Source organism: Zosterops lateralis, assembly GCF_965231275.1.
Source record: "Zosterops lateralis genome assembly, chromosome: 1".
NCBI classification, from domain to species: domain Eukaryota; kingdom Metazoa; phylum Chordata; class Aves; order Passeriformes; family Zosteropidae; genus Zosterops; species Zosterops lateralis.
Window position 1 is genome coordinate 49,716,379 of NC_139762.1, and position 18,587 is coordinate 49,734,965.

General features: G+C 38.4%; 1 protein-coding gene across 1 annotated transcript in view; it reads right to left on the reverse strand.

Annotated features, from left to right (window-relative positions):
• Positions 1 to 18,587, reverse strand: part of ARPP21 (cAMP regulated phosphoprotein 21) — a 286,537-nt gene that overhangs the window by 201 nt on the left and 267,749 nt on the right. The window contains exon 21 of the transcript XR_014592032.1: positions 113 to 226. The gene's annotated coding sequence lies outside the window, so the exon portion shown is untranslated. The remainder of the gene's footprint in view (positions 1 to 112; positions 227 to 18,587) is intronic.

Below are 18,587 nucleotides of genomic sequence, written 5' to 3' on the forward strand. Positions count from 1 at the left end.
TACTTTATTCTACCATATTGAAAGAGGCATGCATGGCCAACTGTTTTTTGGCATTCATCTGAACAAATGTAACTATCAAGGCTGCAGGGAAATTGAGAGGGAAATTACTTACCTTCTTTTCACATTCTGCAGAAAATATTAGACTATGAGTTTGACAGACTGAAACTCCAGGGTTAGGAGAAAAAGGGTATTTCCCTCCTGAAATGTCAGGAGATTCTCCAAAGACCTGCAAGACCATAAAGGATTCAGATTTCATTAAAGTATAGTAGGGAGCTGGGCTTCCAGCTGTCATTTGAATTTGAAATCTCCCATGTGATCATAAGGCTCTATTCAAATATACATATACATATTTACTTCACAAAGTCCAGAGATGCTCAGACTAACTCCCAAAGCAGCTCTGCAGCACAAAAACTCATGAGCATACTCCACAGCAGACTGGAGCTCTTGTCATGATCTGCAGGGGCAGATCCAGGCACCACTAAACGATTAGTGCACAAAAAAGACAGAGAATAAATTTAGGGAACACTGAAATAAAACAAGTATTTCAGAAGCAAGCTGGGATTCAGTATCTGAAAAGTCATTCTCTTGTGAGTTCCAGAACTGCCAAGTAAATGTGATTTGTTCAAACATGCAGATTTTCCTCTAGTGCATCAGTAATAGTCTCTTTCAAAAATTTTTTGTGGTGAAAACTGAACTCTAACCACCAAAATAAAATTGGGACAATACGTTTCTATAGACTTTTAAAAAGAGAGAAAGAAATAGTCATTCCAACAGTGTCCACTATTAAAGGGTTTGCACACACATCACTCCACCCTTTCACCCCTGGAGTGGAAGGTTATGCAGGTGACCTTGACTACCATGCCCTGCAAGCACCATGCAAGGGACCATCTCCTTTCATGGCAGCATCTCCAGTCCCAGCCAAATGCACACTGGCCAAGGTGGTGCCACAGGGTTATGTCTGCTCTGCAGCCCTCAGACAAATCTCATCAACAGAAGGTTTCAGAGCAGGTTTTACCAAATAAATCTCATCAACCTATTACCAAACAGAAGGTTTGCCCTCTGATTCACATTATGCATGAAGAGGTACTCATCCCCTCAAATACCCAACTTGGCCACCCCAAATTCCCACTGCCCTGGTACTCAGTGCTTATCAGACCAGAGAGCAGATGGCCATTCCTGCAAGCTGCGCAGGCAAGATCTATGAGCAGCAAACTGGACCATGATAACTAATGCATACTATTGATAGAATCTATGAACTTACTGATGATTTTTGTTATTTATTTGTGCTTATTTATGTTTTAATTTCTGTTGTCCTTAGAGAGGAAATGCTGACTTGTTTTGGTACTTTTGTCTTCATTAAATGTATCCTGGTGAGTCATTTCTTTTCCTTAGTAGTGGAGTATATTAAAGTATATGGGACTTGCAAAGAAAGTTGTTCACATAAGGAGTAAGACCTTATTTTCCCTCAGAAACTTGCCAAATATCAATATTTCATCTGCCATAACTATTAAAAAAGCAGACTACAGAAAGCAACACAAAGTGATGGTGAAAAGGAGTAAGAGAGCCCTCCCTACTGCCCTGAAACTCCCAAAGAGAGAGAAGGGAAAGCAAAGCTATTCTGGGAATGAGCAGAGCAGAGGAGGCTGGTCTCCAAGGTACAAGAGAAGCAGAATGTAGAGGTCCCTGAGCTTGAGCACCACTGAAAGAGAATATTGTGCTCTCATCAGACTCTGATGTTCCATGAAGGTTTTAAATACAAGATCTTACTGAGACCTTCTGGACTGAGCAGACTGTCTGTGCTTTGAAGAGTTCATACAGCCAGAGATATGTTCTCTGTCCCTGCAGCAGAAAACATTCATGGGATCATGCTGCAGGCATGTTTAAAATTAATTTTTATGTCTTCGAGCAGAAGAAGGTGATGTGGTTGAAATTGACCTGGGCACATTTTTTAGACATTTCATCAAAACAAGTAAAAAAAAAAGATGTATGCAGAACATATTCTCTGATCTGCAATGTCAGTGCAAACAGAAGAGATATGTGAAGTAGTCTGGGCCAGGCTGTTTCTGGAATCAAACTGTATCTCTGCTTGGCACATTGAATTCCTTTTATATCACAAATGCTCCTACAGAAAAGAATTGGGTTTGTCTTTATTGTAAATGAATGTGCACCAAAGTATATATAGTTGTTTCTTGTGAATAACCCACAGAACCATTATGCAGTAATAAACCCAGGTTGGACTTGACATCAAGAGCCATTTCTGCAAAATACTTTCTCTTCATTTAAATCTCCATGTTGTTTCACCCTTCTTAAGAGGATTTTTGTGGGCACTTGAGTCTTGGGAGATGGCTGTCACTGGTAATAAAAGTTTGTTGTATTTGTGTATGACAAGCATTACATCTGCACAAATCTTCTTTTTATCTGTCTGTCCACCCTGTCATTTCATTTAATATTTCATTTGTAAGTAAACAAAAGGTTAATACTTAAGAAATAAGAACACAACAACATAACAAGCAATTTGACGCAAATCCATCTGAAACATTTTCACAGAGGATGTTGAATAGACTTACAAAATAAGAAATGAAGAGCTGGCAGTCAGGAATAAAGCAACCAGGAATAAACTACTAATTCTCATTTCATTCCACCTTCAAGTCCTCCTAGAGCAAGACCCAAGGTGGAATAGTTGATTGGGGAAAAAATTACTATCTCACATTTATGACCTGTCTTTATTACCAGTTGGTTTGTTCAATATTAACTCTTTCCCATCTAAGACCCCTGGAAACATCATATTCTCTGGGACTAAACAAGCTATTTGAATCCTTTTTTCTGTAACATTCAGAGATTGGGGGGAGGGAGGGGATGGAGAGGAAGAAGAAGGATTTGCCACACCAAGGTTTGTCTGTAAAACATAAAAAGAAAGAAAGAAAAAAAAAAAAAAAAAAAAAAAAAAAAAAAAAAAAAAAAAAGGTGCAATTTTTTCAACTGTTATTAATCTATCTCCAAGAGACCAAGGAAGAGGGGAGGATATAGTTTTCATTAGTGCAGTCTTGAATTCTTCATCACATTTCATTAAAAATTAAGACAAGGAAATAGCAGCTTCATAGCAAATCCATGAGGCTATGGATATCCATTTTTAGGGCCAGAAGGCACTTTTGCTTGCTTGAACATACATTGTCATGATCATTAAAGGATCAGTTCATTGAAAATGATACAGAAATAGTTGATGTTTATTTCTAGCAATGCCAACCATCTAACTATTTCAAAGCAAAACTTTCAAAAGTATCTGTCTTTGCAAGTGGCTTGAAATGATTTTTAGGAAGGGGGGGTAGGGAGAACAGGAAAGGAACAGCCTAATGTTTCTAACCTTTCTGTAAGTGTGTAGTAGAAAGGGCTGTCGGGGTGAGTCACTGTGTGGGTGCTGGCAGAGCGCTGCTGAGTGGAAGAACAATGGGGGTGGAGGGAGATTACGTGAACTCATTGATGGCTGCTTACATAAAGAGGAATTACTACACAGCAAGCCTCTCACTGCACTACTACTGCCTTTCTGGAAAGTTACACAAAGCCCAGCTTTTCTACTCAGGTTTGTCTGCAATTGTGGTGCTCTGGGAAAATGTCAATCAGAGTTTTATGTGAGTCATAAAATGAACTCTTGCACATTGAACTCCTTTTTCTCAGTTTCCTGTATTCTGTAAAATGTCTGTCAGTAGAAATGTTATAGCAAAATGTAGCCATTTTCCATAATACAGCTACGTTTCTAGTGACAATTTTGAAATGCACTATCTTCCAGTGAAAAAAAGTCTTATTCCCTCTTTTTTTAAAGTTCTGGTACATTTTGGAAGTATTTTCCTTTCTGCAAACCTTTGTTCTCCATTAAGGTTTCTATAATTCTCTTTTCTCCCTGCAGACTAAAAAATTCAGGACTCTTCTTTAGACAAAATTTTAGTAAAATAACATATCCTGTTTTGCTTTTTCCTTTCATCATCCTTCCTCTTCAATCCCAGACAACTGTTTGGCAATTTGATTTGAATTCAGAAGTCACTTCTTTTTTTTGGTAATGGTTAGCAAAAATTGGAATTACAGTACTCTACTATGTACCTGTGAGAAGATATTCCCCAGTGTCTGTTACAAAAAGCCTGTCATTAATTCCCAAGACACATGATTATTAGAGCATTTCTTATTTTATGGACACAAAACACATTATAATTTTCAGGGTTAAGCAGGAACTGCAGGATTTATCTCTTTATACTCAAAGTAAAATACAGACCTAAATATATTAGAATAATTTCTGAACCCATGAAAGTCTCTTCATTTTTGCCACACTTTCTTGGTGAAATTAGCCATTGTTATCAGAAGAAGAAAAACATGAAATTAATAGGATATTAAATATGCCACAAAGTGTAGATGTTCAGACCAAAGAGATTCATAACTTTTAAACAAAGCAGCACATGTGGAAGCCACAATTAGTTTTAAAAATAGTGCTATCTAGTACTACTCTTCTAGTTCTGACTGCTCAGCTACTTCCTTGGAGTTTGCAGTTTCCTATGAAGGTCCTGAGCACTATGCTAAAGGCTGGCCAGGAAAGTCAGATCGAATGAAATTGCAGCTCCTTTTTTTGTGCAGGTGGAATTTAAGTAAAACTGAAGCAGTTCCTGCAGAGATATACCAAAAATTTTCTAGATGAGAACCTTGATGAAAATCATTAGAAATTTTGAGTTCTAGGAAAATTCTTATTGAAGATTCAACAAATGCTGAAACAAAGTTTCTAGAAAATTAGAACAGCATCTGCGTCAAGTCAATGAGAGACACAGGATAAATATAATTTTAAAGTCTGTGGGATATGCAGAGCTGTTCTTGATGCCAAAATCTCCAAGCTGCTCTGAATCTGCCACTTAAAGTCCCTGTCCAATTCTCCCCAGACTCCACCCACAAAGCCTTAAAATCCTCCATTTTTTTCCTAATCCTTTTCATTTTTCTAGAAGCACCTTGAAACCCTTCTAAAGATAGTTTTAAGGAGTTGCACCGAGACATGCAGAGAAATGACTGACATCTACAATGAACAAACAGTACAAACTTGGGGAGAAAAAGCCCATGTTTCATATTAAAGGGAAGACTTCTCCCATGCTCTTATGCAAAAGGCAATGAATACGGCATGGAGGGCTGGGTGTTGAATTATATAGTTATCATTGTTCAATAAAGATAATTTCAGTTAATAGATTTTTTTTCCAAATTAACTTGTATCAGCTCAATATAAATAGATGGACTTCACATCTTCCTTATGTCAGTATGCTTATAACTCTTTAAATCCCAGAAAGCAAGTCAGATAACTTTATTTCCATAACTGTTTTCAAATCCATCTACTCGCTCAACAGCTTTGTTATTTCTGTTTTGCATGTGAATAAGCTTAAACACTAAGAATTTAAATGATCTGGCTCAAAATCACATAGAAATCTGATGGCAGAATCAGATTTTCTGATCCTTAGCTGACCAGATTTTCCTCTTCTGAAAATAATGTGTTTAATAATACAACGATCATATTGATTAGCTATTACAATCAAAATGTAAATGTCTGCAGTTCCAGATGGCAGCCTCACTAATCTGCTCAAACATGTCTCAGGAGAAAAAAATGTTTGCCAGTGCTCTCTATTCCATTACTTCAGTAACAGAAGTATAAAAATAAAAGCTTTTCTTCCCCTAGAAAAACATCACAGCTACATATCATAGAAGACTAAGCAATACCTTGCATCTTTACTGAGTAATATGGAAATGGGGGTCAGTGAAGGACTGCTGGGTGTTTGCTTGTAGCTTCGAAGGGAAAGTAATTAATAAAACCTGGCATGTACCTGTTGCACTGAGACTTGAATTGCCACTAGAAAAATGTTAAACAGTCTAAAAAATAAAGAAAAAAATTTACCCAAGATTATTAAATACAACCTTCAGGAAGGAAAACACCTACCAAGGTTGTTTCCAACATGTCTGAAATAAGAAAAACAACTGAAAGTGTTGGGAGGAAAAAACCCAACACCTTACAAAGGGCCTGATCCAATACATAAAAACACTACACATAGAAATCAATGTCCATGACACCGTACTGCATAAAGTTGGTCTTCATGTCTATGAAGAAGACTTGACCTTCAGGCTGGACAAATTTAAGCTACAATACACTGCATTGCAGTCTAGACTGGACTGTGGGAGGGAACTGAAATTTCTTTATTGTAGTTCATCCTGATGAGGGAGGAGGACTGAAAATGGAGTTGGCAGAAGAGAAAGCCCAGTACCATCTGTGAGCAGCCTGTATAACACAAGTTAGTGCTATAACTAGAGGCAGTGCAGGACAGAGGTGAGTTTCAGAGGCCGTAGAAAAGTTTAATAGAATTTGCCTCATTGTTATGTATTCAGATGGGATCCAGTTCTGGAGTTACATATGCTACCCCCAGGATATCCCCATAGATTTATACCTGTTGTGGGTTGAAAGCAAAACGAGTGAGAGGCTCCAAGTCAGAGATACAATTTAATAAGAAGAAAGGTAAAAAGGTAAAAATAAAATAAATGCAATAACACAAAGGATCACTGACAGAGTCAGAATACAACCTGAGCAGGATGGTGGAAACAGTCCAGATGAGGTGGTCTTCCTGAAGCAGTGATCCTGTAGAAAAAGGTCTGATAGCTCTGGTCCTCTGGGAATCCAATAGGTAAGGGCTGCTCGAGCTGTCCCAAATCCCAGCTTATATCCAGGTGAGAATGCTTGGCTCCTCCCCCTGGGTGGAGCATCTTACAATGGGATGAGGAGTGTGCAGTGGGTCCTTGATGGCCCATTAAACAGAGATAACTCCTGGAGGGAGTTACCTGTGACTCATGGGCCAGGCATTGATGGGCCATTAGCAGAAGACAGCCCAACACTAGAGCACTGCCCCACTTGGTTTCAACAGTTCATGAAGATGGTGATAGAATAAATACTTTGTGTACATCCTACACTACAGCCCAGGACAATACCTCAGGACATCTCCCTCCTTTCTGCCTCTGGGCTTCCAGAACCTTCCTCCAATGCACTTGGCCTGAGAAGAACGAGGGCTATTATGGTTTCTTCTGAGCTGCTTTCACCAGCTAGCTTTGCTCTTTAGAGAACCATAAGATGTAACATTTGTGGGTCTGAACCTCAGACAGAAACGTGGTCACGGCTTGGAAGCAGGAGGACTCAGACATGGGAATTAGGAAGGTTTATTTCAGGCCCCAAGCCCACATGGAAGTGAGCTCTCTGGAGCTCAGCAGGCCCATGAAATACAGGGGGCATTTCCTGGCAAGGCGACACCCAGAACCGATTTAGGAAGGAAGGTGAGTGACTTAGGGAAAGGGGGCATTGTCAGGGCTATCTAGGGCACAAAGGGGAGTGGGTTATTGTTAGGGGAAAGCCATCAGGGGTTGGGAAAGGGAGGTTGTAGGGACAAACCATTTTAAACAGATAACGAAATGTAACAAAACCCATACAGAACTTCAGAAAACTCAATTGCACACCACAACAGGCTATCATACTCTACTCCAAAGGAGGGCAACACCTTTCTCTTCCTCCCCTCTTAATATGGCAGCAGCAGCTTGGGCTGAGTCATTCTTTGGAAGCATAAGACTTATAAAAGGTAGTCCTGATTATGTTTACGTGATCACTGAAACACGGGGTTGCAAACATGTCCTTAGAAGGCAGGGATGAAATGACCTGGTTTGATCAGAGACCAGGCATTATATAGGCTAGAGACTAACATCGCAACCTGCCCAGGTCACTGTGCTGCCCACCCTAATTTGTCTGAGCTCTATGAAAAATGATCTATCTTTAGTCACATATTTCACCTATGATGCCAATTGAGTTTTTTTAAAAACAAAATACAACCAAATCAAACTCCAAAAAACTTTGAGTCTCATACACATAACAGTGCATAAAGAACTGGAAGGTAGAAAAAACATACTGGGATAGAGAAGAAAAAGTTATTATATGAATAGATGAAAGACAAAAGAAACAAACATCCCATTAGAAAGCACCAAAACATAACAAAATACTAAGAAAATTATTTGATAAGAAAAAATGATGTTTTTTCAAAATACGAGGCCTTTTTCAATAAGTTCAGCAAATTTTAACATCGCTAACAATATTTACCAATCTAACTTGCTTGGAGGCCTTAAGGAAAGAGAAATTTAACTCATACCTTAACAAGGTATTATACATATATATATCTCATACATCAAACATAGTGCATATGTTGACAGCCTGCTACATCTTCCTAGTCATTATTGAACTAAGTAATATTTCATTTTAGCTGCAGGATGGAAAAGTTCTCTCATATATATTTGTTACTCCAACAAAGAGTTTAAAGATTTTTACCTGAACATTTAAAGTTGTTCCCATAATCTCTTACAGTTTTTTTGTAAAATATCATTATATCATTTAGCTCTATGCTTTTATTTTTCAGTGTCCCTAGTTTGAAGAAACAGCACATGGTAAAAGTATAGACTAAGAACATTCAGATCATTACTCACACAGTAAACCAATTCAATTCATTCTACTGGGTGCTATGGTCAAAATTGAAACATTTAAGGAAATTATTTTAACCTCTCTTTCCAAGACCAGGAAAAGAGAATTATAGCTTAGTAAACAAATGATTCCTAAAACAAAAACTAAAGAAGTAGAACAACTTGTTATCAATCACAGGATGACTATGAGCCAGCGATTAGATTTACTATGGAAAATGACAGATATGTTCCTTGATATAACTGGAAAGGTATTTTCAGTTGAAAAAGAGAAAAATTATCCAGAATCCTGAGACATCTGGCATACCAAGTGTGTTTTGGGACATTAATATTCAAGAAAAAAAAAAACAAAATGGAATTTACACCGGAGCAGTAGCAGAGAAGGGCAATCAGAAATTCATAAAAATGACAAGTCTGTCCTGCAAGAGGAGACTGCAAATGCTCAATTTCCTCTCGTGGGAACGCAGATGAAATATTATTGCTAGCTCTGTATGCCTATGAAATTATCAGATAAAAGATAATAGATAGATTTACTATATGTGTGCATAAATGGGGAGTAAATTGCATTTATGAAAACTAATTATCAGTGACTGACTTTCCGATTAGTGGATTACATCAAGAGGATTCTGGCCCACTCTGGGCCTGAAGCATGCCAGATTTATTTCAATAGTTTGGAAAGAATGAACAAAAAGTGCTCATTTAACCTGCAAATTCAGCAAGTTTGAGGGGTGGCAAATATAGTTCATAAGAGGAAGAAAATTCAAAGCTATCTTGAAAATCGAAGAATTGGTCTGGGCTAAGAAGACTGTAATTCAGTGAGGGAAATAAAAAACTGCACATAGGTAAGGATAATCATCTGTTTAAGGACCATAGAGGGAATGAATGTCATTGATATTGCAATAAGGAACTAAGATATCATTGTCAATCACAAGCTAAATGTAAGACTAAAATTTGTTTAAAAACTCCATATGGGAATGTAGCAGGAGTATTGTCTGTGAAATGAAGCAGTCCTTTATCAGTAAGGCCTCAGCTGGTGTACAGCTAATATAATTTAAGAAGGATACAGTTCAATTAAGGGGAGGCTGAAAGACACTAAGGAGAATTTTTAGACACCTGGAAAAAATATCCTATAAGAAACAGCAGAAAAATTCTGGTTATTTAGTTTAGAGAAGGGACAATTTAGGAGAGATATGATAATAGACCTTAATATTTGAAATGTAGCTCTACTTTGAAAAAGGATAAATATTTTCCCACATTCATAAAAGATGGAAAAATAAGTAAGGAACTTAAGAAAAAAGGAGATATTTAGCATTATATTGACAAAAAAATATCTACCAGTAAGATAAGGAAGCATTGTGACAAAATGACTTTATGATTGCTGATATTCTGTTGCTGGGCTGCAAATTTAAGGATTATTGGTCAAGGCTAATATAGATAATATTACCACATTCCAGTCCTTCTGTGACTGGAAGGACTCACCCTGACATCTCAGCAGGCTGCAGCTCTGCGCCCTACAGCATTGACCCATCACTACCCAAGTCAGCCATTATGGAGTAATTTGAAGTGAGAGTCATGCCTGGGTTTGGGAAACACTTCTATTATTTGTATTAATTCTATAAACTGATGACCAGCAAACAAAAAAGATTTCCTCTGGATTCTTGAACACCATCCTTGTTATATTTGGGTTTTCCCTTCTCTTCTGATGTCTCAGCCTCTTCCAGAGCACTGGATGAACCAGCCCTTCTTGAGAGCTCAGAGCTCAGGAGAATTGCTCCCCTAGGCTTTCTTTAGTGCTTGCTGCTGCTGCCTCCATTTCTGTGCCACTGATTCCCCAGGTGACAATCCTACCACAGACAACAGTGCCAGCAGGGAGCTTAACTCCCTGGCACCATCAGGAACTCTTTTGGAAGCACTGACAGGGTGCTATGCTATTCCAAAGTATAGGAAACCCTTTTCCTAAAGAGTGTGTGTGGCTGGCTAGAACTCCAAAAGGCTCTCTGAAGTGACAGTGTCTGAGTATGCTGACAGCTGTAATTAGCATTCTTTTTAAAATCTTCATTAGGGCTGTGAGGACAAATTCCAATTCCTTCAGCAACAGGTGTTTTGGCATTTCTCCAGTTCTTACTGTGATGGCTGGTCTAGTGCATCAGTGCCCTTTGATGTTTTTCTCTGGCAAAACAATCCTGACATCAAAGACAAGAGAATCCTCTCCTACAGTGATGAACCTTACTATAAGAAGGGATTTGAACAATCATTTTGCTTTTTCTGTTCTCCTGCTAGAAACTAGTTTTCGATCTCCCTCATTTGCACATAAACCTTCATGAAAACAGCCATGTGGTGGTATGGCTCACAGTCATCCAAACAATATTGATCTTTCTTAATTCTCTATGCACCCATTTTCTGAAGTGATTGTGCCAGCCACCATGGAGCCAAAGGCAGTTAACAGCCAGGATCACAAGCAGTAAATTAGAAGCATTTTCTGGGTTCTTGCAATGAATATTCTATTTTTTCAGCATTCTTGGTTTCCACATGGAGCAACAAATCTCCAGCTGGGAAAAACAGTGCTACTATGCTGTCCTTAGAGGAACAGTTGTAATTTATATCAACTGAGGACCAACAAGAATTAATAGAAGAAAAAATAGAGACAAATTTTCATAAATTTGTACACTGAAGCCTAACTCTAGGCTGTTTAACACTGGCTAGTTACAATAGTAACAGAGACTTCTTACTCCACAAATCCAACTGTTGTCCAGCCTGGAGGGGCCATTTCCTGTAGGAGTTTGTGCTGGGAGAGAGTTCAGGGGGGAGGCAATGCCTCCCCAGCACAGAGGTTAACACTGCTCCACTCCAGAAAAATGTTAGTAGCACAACAACAGGACCCATCCTTTTTTTCCCAGGCACCTGTCAACAAACACTGTTGCAGCTCTGCTGACATGTAGAGATGTAGTGCTGTCTTATAGCACCTTTTGCATCCCCTATTCTTGCTGCTGAAGAACTATGCTGAAGAACTTCTTTGGGATGCTGAATTATGTCTCTATTTCCAAAATTCAAAGAATTTGTGCAGGAAACCCACAACACGTAGGAGGTTAGGCAGAAACTTAGTTTAGAGTACAGGTTCCCTACCATGAAGCAGCTAAATAGCCTACAAGTCCCTGACTATCTCTAGATCATCAGAAATGCTGATGCACTGTTAAAGTCTTTCCCTGTGACTTCAGGACTCCATTTATTTTGTCACGTGGCTTATAATTATTTGCAGAAGTATCTCATCTCCAAACTTGCAACATTATGGTTTTCTGGCTAGTGGCATCCACTTTCCAGAGCAAACAAGATTACACTGACAAAGCCTCTATCCAAATGCACTCCTTGTCACTGTTGGATCTACCTTGAACTGCATTTAAAAACCAGAGTTTCATGCCAATCACAGCTAAGAAAATTTTCTGATGAATATGAAATTTCTATCTATCTGGGTGAATTGTGTTTTGTCTGAAGGACAATACATCTTAGAGCAGCATGCCATTGCTAGCAGATATTTCAGTGGGTCACAGATTTCCATTACAACTCCCAGTGTCTGAAATCCCTGACAGTAGCCTGGGGAAACACTTGTATGGATAATATCTCAATATTTTTTGTCAGATAACTAAGTATTTCAAAATTAACTCATCAAAACGTTCCTGCAAGGTTAATAACAGTGTAATTAAGCTAGTGAAATACATTATTCTGCTTAGCTGGTGTGAAAATGAACTGCGCTTGACTGACATATATTGTGCAAAAGAAATTAAAATAGGAAAAGGGATGCACTGCCACGGGAGGTACTTTTAGCTGCAGTGAATGAGAGATAAACTTGTTGATATAACCTCAGTAAGAATCCAAGACTTCTTATGTAATTCGAAAGTAGAGAAAAAAATGCAAAAATGGAAAAGACATTGTAGGATGTCCAGAAGAATGCAAAGCAAAGAGGCACACTTAGGCTATTATGTCTATTTATCTACAGATGTAAGATTAACAGCTGAAACTGCAGCTTTAACTGCACATAATGCATAAAGGAGGCTTCTGTAACATTGTCTACTTCTGCAGGCTCCTGGGGAGGTACAGTTTTTTGCACCAGAAGCATCAATTAGAAGATTCATCCTCCAGAGTGTTATTCAATCCTTTGGCAGTAAAAAAGTTATAACAAACAGCAGCCTTCTCGGCTTCTCTGATTCCTATAAAACAGGAAGCAACCACATCCACTTAAGAAAACCTCTTTTTCTTGGAGTGGAAATAGACAATAGACCACTGTTCTAATCTTTTTCTTTGAATCAATGCTGGGACCATTCTTCCCATTGTTCTCATCCCTATACACCTGTCTCACCTAGCTGGACGTCAGGAAAAAGTAGGGTGATTAAACTCCCTGTTTCCTAACAAGTAAAAGTGTTGTGCAGTTGACAAAAAATGGGTTCGTGCCTGAGGAACCTCAGGCAGACGCTTAGTTAAAAGCCAGAAGAGCTGCTTGGGTTTGACAAAGCCTTGAAAAATTGTTTTTCTTAAGAAATACATTTGATGTAGGTAGCTCCATGTGCAGCTGCAGTGCCAGCTGCAGGTTGAACTCTGGGTGCTGGGAGCCCAAGGCAAGAAGACATGAGCAGTTGCAGACCCTTTGCACAGGAAAGGGGCCCTATGGGAGCAGCCAGGTTACCTAACAAAACAAGAGCCAATGATTTTGGAGGAAGATCCCACACACTGGGGTGAATAGACTGTGAGAGTATAAAAGCCAGGGGTTTCCTTTGTTTGGGATCCCCCCTCAGAGGTGTCAGCTTGAGTTGTAATTTGGTTTTTGCACCACGATAAAATTTCTTAAAAGAACCAGAGGTCTGAGACTCTGCTATGGGAAACCTATGGTGAAATCAATAAGGAAACCTTGTCTGACAATACATAAGTGGTGTGTCTAGAGAGTCAAGTGGGGTACACCTTACAGCTCACTGGAGCCACCCACTGCAAAGGGGCTTCAGTCACAGCACTGAAACTCTCAGGTGGTGGGAATGTGACTGTCAGCATGATTGGACAGACAGGAAAGTTTCCTTAGCAACTTTGCTTGGTGGAATACACAGAAATAACCTTTTGGGAATGTGTAAAAGCAAGAAGTACCAAGCAGTTGCATGGTGATTGATACTGTGCTCTGCAGCACTCTCACATTTGTGCCTAGACACCTGGGACCATTAGTCTTTACCCAGGGATAGTTTTCCTTATAATAACTCAAGCTAAGGAGAAAGGATTGGTGAAAAGGCACATCTATTAGAGTAACAAATGACCTCTCCACCAACAGGTCTTTTTAAATCCAAGTCCACACAAGGTAAAACTTGGGAGCTGGAGTTTTTTGAGGCAAAATCTATATTCCTAGATTTTCTTAGGAATTCTGCTGCACCATACTCATTTAAGCAGGGGAATAAATTCCCACTTCCTCTCCTGTCCTTCATCCTGGTTTCTCATCTACAGCCTCTGATCCTGGAACAAAGCTTACTCTCTCCCCTTGTGCACAAATGCCCCATTGATGGATGCAGCCCAGTTTCTACTGAAGGCACCTGTCATTGAGTTAGCTTGCAGGTTTTAAAAGCAAAATAGAAAAACACATTTATAACTAAAAGCTGTGAGTCAACTGTCTCCTACTGAATAATTAATTGTACCCAGTCAGAGAAAGTTCATAACAATTTCACTCTCTGGAAAATATGTAGCACGAAATCCTGGAAGTCACCTGGCAGTAACCAATATCTCCCTCTTAGATTTATGTCTTAATAATGAGCTTTAGCATTTTGCTACATATCTGTTGCGCACGTATTTCATATATATATATATATATTTTATTTTTTTTTTCCCTATCCTGGAATCACAGTGTAGCCCTCAATTTAATTGAAGAGATTGCACTATTTTCTCTCGCCACGTAACAGTGTCATTCAAACTTCAGCTGGGGAAATGGAGTATAGAAAAATAATTATTCCTGAAAAAAATATTTATTCCACTGGCACACTCAGCTAGCTCTAGCACTAAATAGATAATGCATTGTTTTTGAAGAAAAAAGTGTAGAGAGAGGTTTAGCAACTCACCAGATTTCAGGAGGTGTTTCACCAGGCTGACTTCTCAAACTTTTCAAAATGGTTAACTGCCACGAAATCATTACAACTATGCTGCTTTACATCATGTGAAGGCTGGCCTGCCCACATCCAGGAAGATGTATTATTTTTTTTTTCAGACAGTTGGGGAGGAAGTGTAAGTCTAAAACTAACAAAAAAAGGGTTGAAATACAGGTGTCTCAATTCTGCTTTTATATCCCCAATATCTGCAGATTTCTTTAACAACAGTTAGTATTCAAGGAAAGGTTAGGAGTTACTCAACTGATAATCAAAATCAAACAAAATGCAAGCTGACTTTTAGTTTATTTACAGTATCTATTTAGCTTATCTACAGCATTGATAACTTCTGAGATTCATGACCAAAATCAAAGTCCAGAAGAGAATATTTAGCAAAAGTTGAGATAGAAATGCTACAGGAGAGAAAAAAAATACTGTGTAGTAGAAAATGAGTGACTGCATTCTGCAGAGGCTGGTTAAATTTTTTATATTTCTGAAAATCATGGTATTACTAGATGAACAAAATAAAGAGATACTTAGATTTAGAAATCAGGGGGGTTTTTTTGTTAAGGTGTCTGTCACGTGTAATCAGTGGCATGAATATTTAACCACTTTATTTTTTCAATAAATGATCAATAAATGTGTTCAATAAATGCTCTTCATGCTTTTGCCTAGTAACTATTCTCCTGGCCTATGCCATGAAGAAATGGGTAAAGAGTGACTCCATAGCCAGTGTTCTCCATTTGGCAGCTTACATGGCCACCAAGATGAATGCTTTTTTAAAAAGCAAACACTTTTCCATTTTCTTGTTTCTCTTCCCATATACCAGCTGTCTGTAAAATGAAAAGATGCTTATTTCCCCATTCATGATGTACTACACAGATCTAAATTTGGTACAACTCTGTTCCCTTGGTGGCTACTTGAGACGGACACACTGAAGAAATCTGCCTGTGAATTGCATGCAGATTGTGGCTATTGGCATGCATTTTTAAGATGCTATACACAGATTTAGGAAGCAAGGAAATCACTGCTGTCCTCAGCAGAGAGGGTCCCTTTCTAGCCAGTATCAGCACCTTGAAATAGAACTGCTTGCAATCCAGTGGGAAAAGAATTTTATTTTCAGATCTTTGATCAAATTCCATTGGTATTCTATTGAAATTAATATCCTGATGCCAGTAGCACATTCATGTGTTCATCAGATTCCATGTGGGAAATTCAGGCAGATTTAACTGCCTTCAAATTTACTCAACCAGCCATCAAGTCCTCACCCTTCCTGCTCCCTTCAGGAAGTATCCTTTGCCCATGGTATAAACAGGTGACACCACTTTGCTCTCCATGTCCACACAGTGTCTGTCCAGGAATTTGTAATCATTGCACAGAGGAAAAGAGGAAGCCTGATGTTTCACTGCTCCTTGTGTTTTTCTGTGATTTACAACAAGATATGCACCTGGCCAGTCTAGGAATGGAGACTCACCCCTTCCCAGAGCTGTTAGGTGATCTGAGAAAGAAAACCTCACTTAAAGTGTTAAATATTCCTTGTGAGGTTACTGTCTATACACAGCCCAGTAACTAAACAGTTATTCAAGCCAGAAACACAAATAATGAATAGCAATTAGAGTAGTTTGACTCTTCATTGGCTATTTGTCTGTATTCATCTGGTATCCTGTGAGATCAAGGACTGTCCTCCATCCCAAGTGCCAACACTCAAAAGTCACAGCATGGGGGCATCCTTATGAGATCTTCTTCCATGGTTCAACATACCTAAGAACTGCTGCTGGACTCAACTGACCAGCTAGTTTATTCCTTCATCCTAAACCAGAATAAACTGTATTTTATTGCTGATAGATCTTTAAACAACTTGTTCCTAAAAATAATTTTCCAGAGAAGGATGCTTTTCTCAGGCAAACAATTTCTGTGATTTACTATAAGAAGATTTTAATGAATAGTGCAGTCAGCTGGCTGAGACTTTTGTACCTTCATTATGACCAAAAATTTCCAAATATTTTTAATCTTCAGCTTAGAAAGTTTGGGAAACAGAAATTAAATGCCTCACCTTGGCTTCACACTTTTTCTTTTTAGCCAGTGCATTTTCTTCTTTCACATTCATATGCCATAAGCATTATTTTAAGGGAGTTATCTGACATTAGGATCAAGAGTAGAGGTGAATAGAGGTTTTAAATAATTCATTTAGATAGTAGAAAATTATCTTTATTGCTACTCCCTGCTGTTGCCATGGTTTCTGAGAACACAACAGTATTATTAATGTTCAGTTTAACACTTCTAATAAATACCTGCTGTTCCCTGTTGGTCAGTGTTTTCTGGATTTATTTTCTCCCCTAAAAAACATTAACAGAACCACAGATTGCTATTAGTGTTATGAACTATTTAAAATGCTGCCTACCTTTTACTCTTCATTTAACATTTGATTTTATTTAAAAAAAAATCGACTAATGGTAGGTAGGAATCAAACCATTGTTCTGAGTGCACATACTTCTCATAAGGGAGACTAACTAATAAGTGGGTAAAAAAAAAAGTCAAACAAAGCAACAAGAAACAATTTAATAAAACCACCAACCCAACCCCAAATTAAAACCAAAGTAGACAGAGTTACCATTTCATAACAATTGCAGGAGGAAAAACCTCTGAGCATGAAGAAAAAGCATACTTTTTACCATTGAAGCAACAGGAATTGGAGAGGGAGACAATAAGGAAATAAAAAGGTTTTTTCAATCCCTACCCTCAATGTGTTTAAGACTATTTACTAACTTCCTCCTCCACACCAACATTGCCAACTTAAGACAAGAAGTGTTTATGGAAAGAATCTTGCACCACCCTACTCAAAACAAACCTCATCTTAGCCTGATGGAAAGTATTATGAAGATCAAAGCAGGACATTTTCTAAGAAATTACTTTTTCACTGGAAAATGCTGATTCAGTGACACTGAACTGTGATGAAGGAAAAGATTTGTTTAATTGACAATTTTGTGCAAGAAACAATTGAAATTCCCTATTTAAACCAAATTGTTCCAACAAATACAAAGAAGTCATGTTTTTTTTTCCTGTGCTAGGAAATTCAGATTTCTTTCAGGATCACTCCACCCCTCACAATGAAATATTTTGGATTCATTGGGGCCATGCTTTCCAATCGTATGATAATTAGGTGGAGTAATTTTGGCCAGTTCTGATCCTTGTACTAGTTTCAGTTTTTAAAGTCTTCTTTAAAGGACCCTTCTGCCATGCTTATATAATGAAAGACTTTGTTACACACATTGCCACTAGTGGTAACTATTCTCAATTATTCTCACTGCTTCCACGCTGCATTACCCATTCTGGGACATGAAGCACAGCAAGCACAAGTGAAAGCTGCTAACTCTTGAATAAGAAAAGCACTTATTCAAAAAAAGACTATGAGACTTGGGTTTTATTTTGTTTTTCGTACTATCACCTGTCTCTTCTTTGTTATGGACTTCTGAACCTGCTGCCAATATGCAAGAAAATTTCAGTAAGGAGGACAACTCAACCATATTGAATTCTCTCTTCAGGCAGATTGAAAAGGGGTTATTTTAGTGCTGTAATCAAGGAAATTATTGGACTGTGAGGGTGCACCTCATTAGGCAGCAGAGAATCCTTAGGGCACACTCAGATATATTTTAGCCATGAGAAAAACCAATCTGAGCTTCTACCTTCTCAGTTGATGCCTCAACTCAATGAGCTTTGGGACACAGTCTGTATGAGCCTGCATCTATAATTTCACTGTTCATGAGAGAATTCATTACAGCTATTAAACTCTTTGCTTGTAGTTACTGGAAAACAGTGCTGGAAGTTACTGGGAAACAAACTCTTCCTATATGGGCAAGCATTCTGCTTTGACAGAAACATGGGGAATGGAAAAACACAGCATAATGCTGATGTGAATAACTTCTGGTGCCTTTTAAAGTCATAATGACGCCTCCTTTTTTGCCTTCCATAGAAATAGAA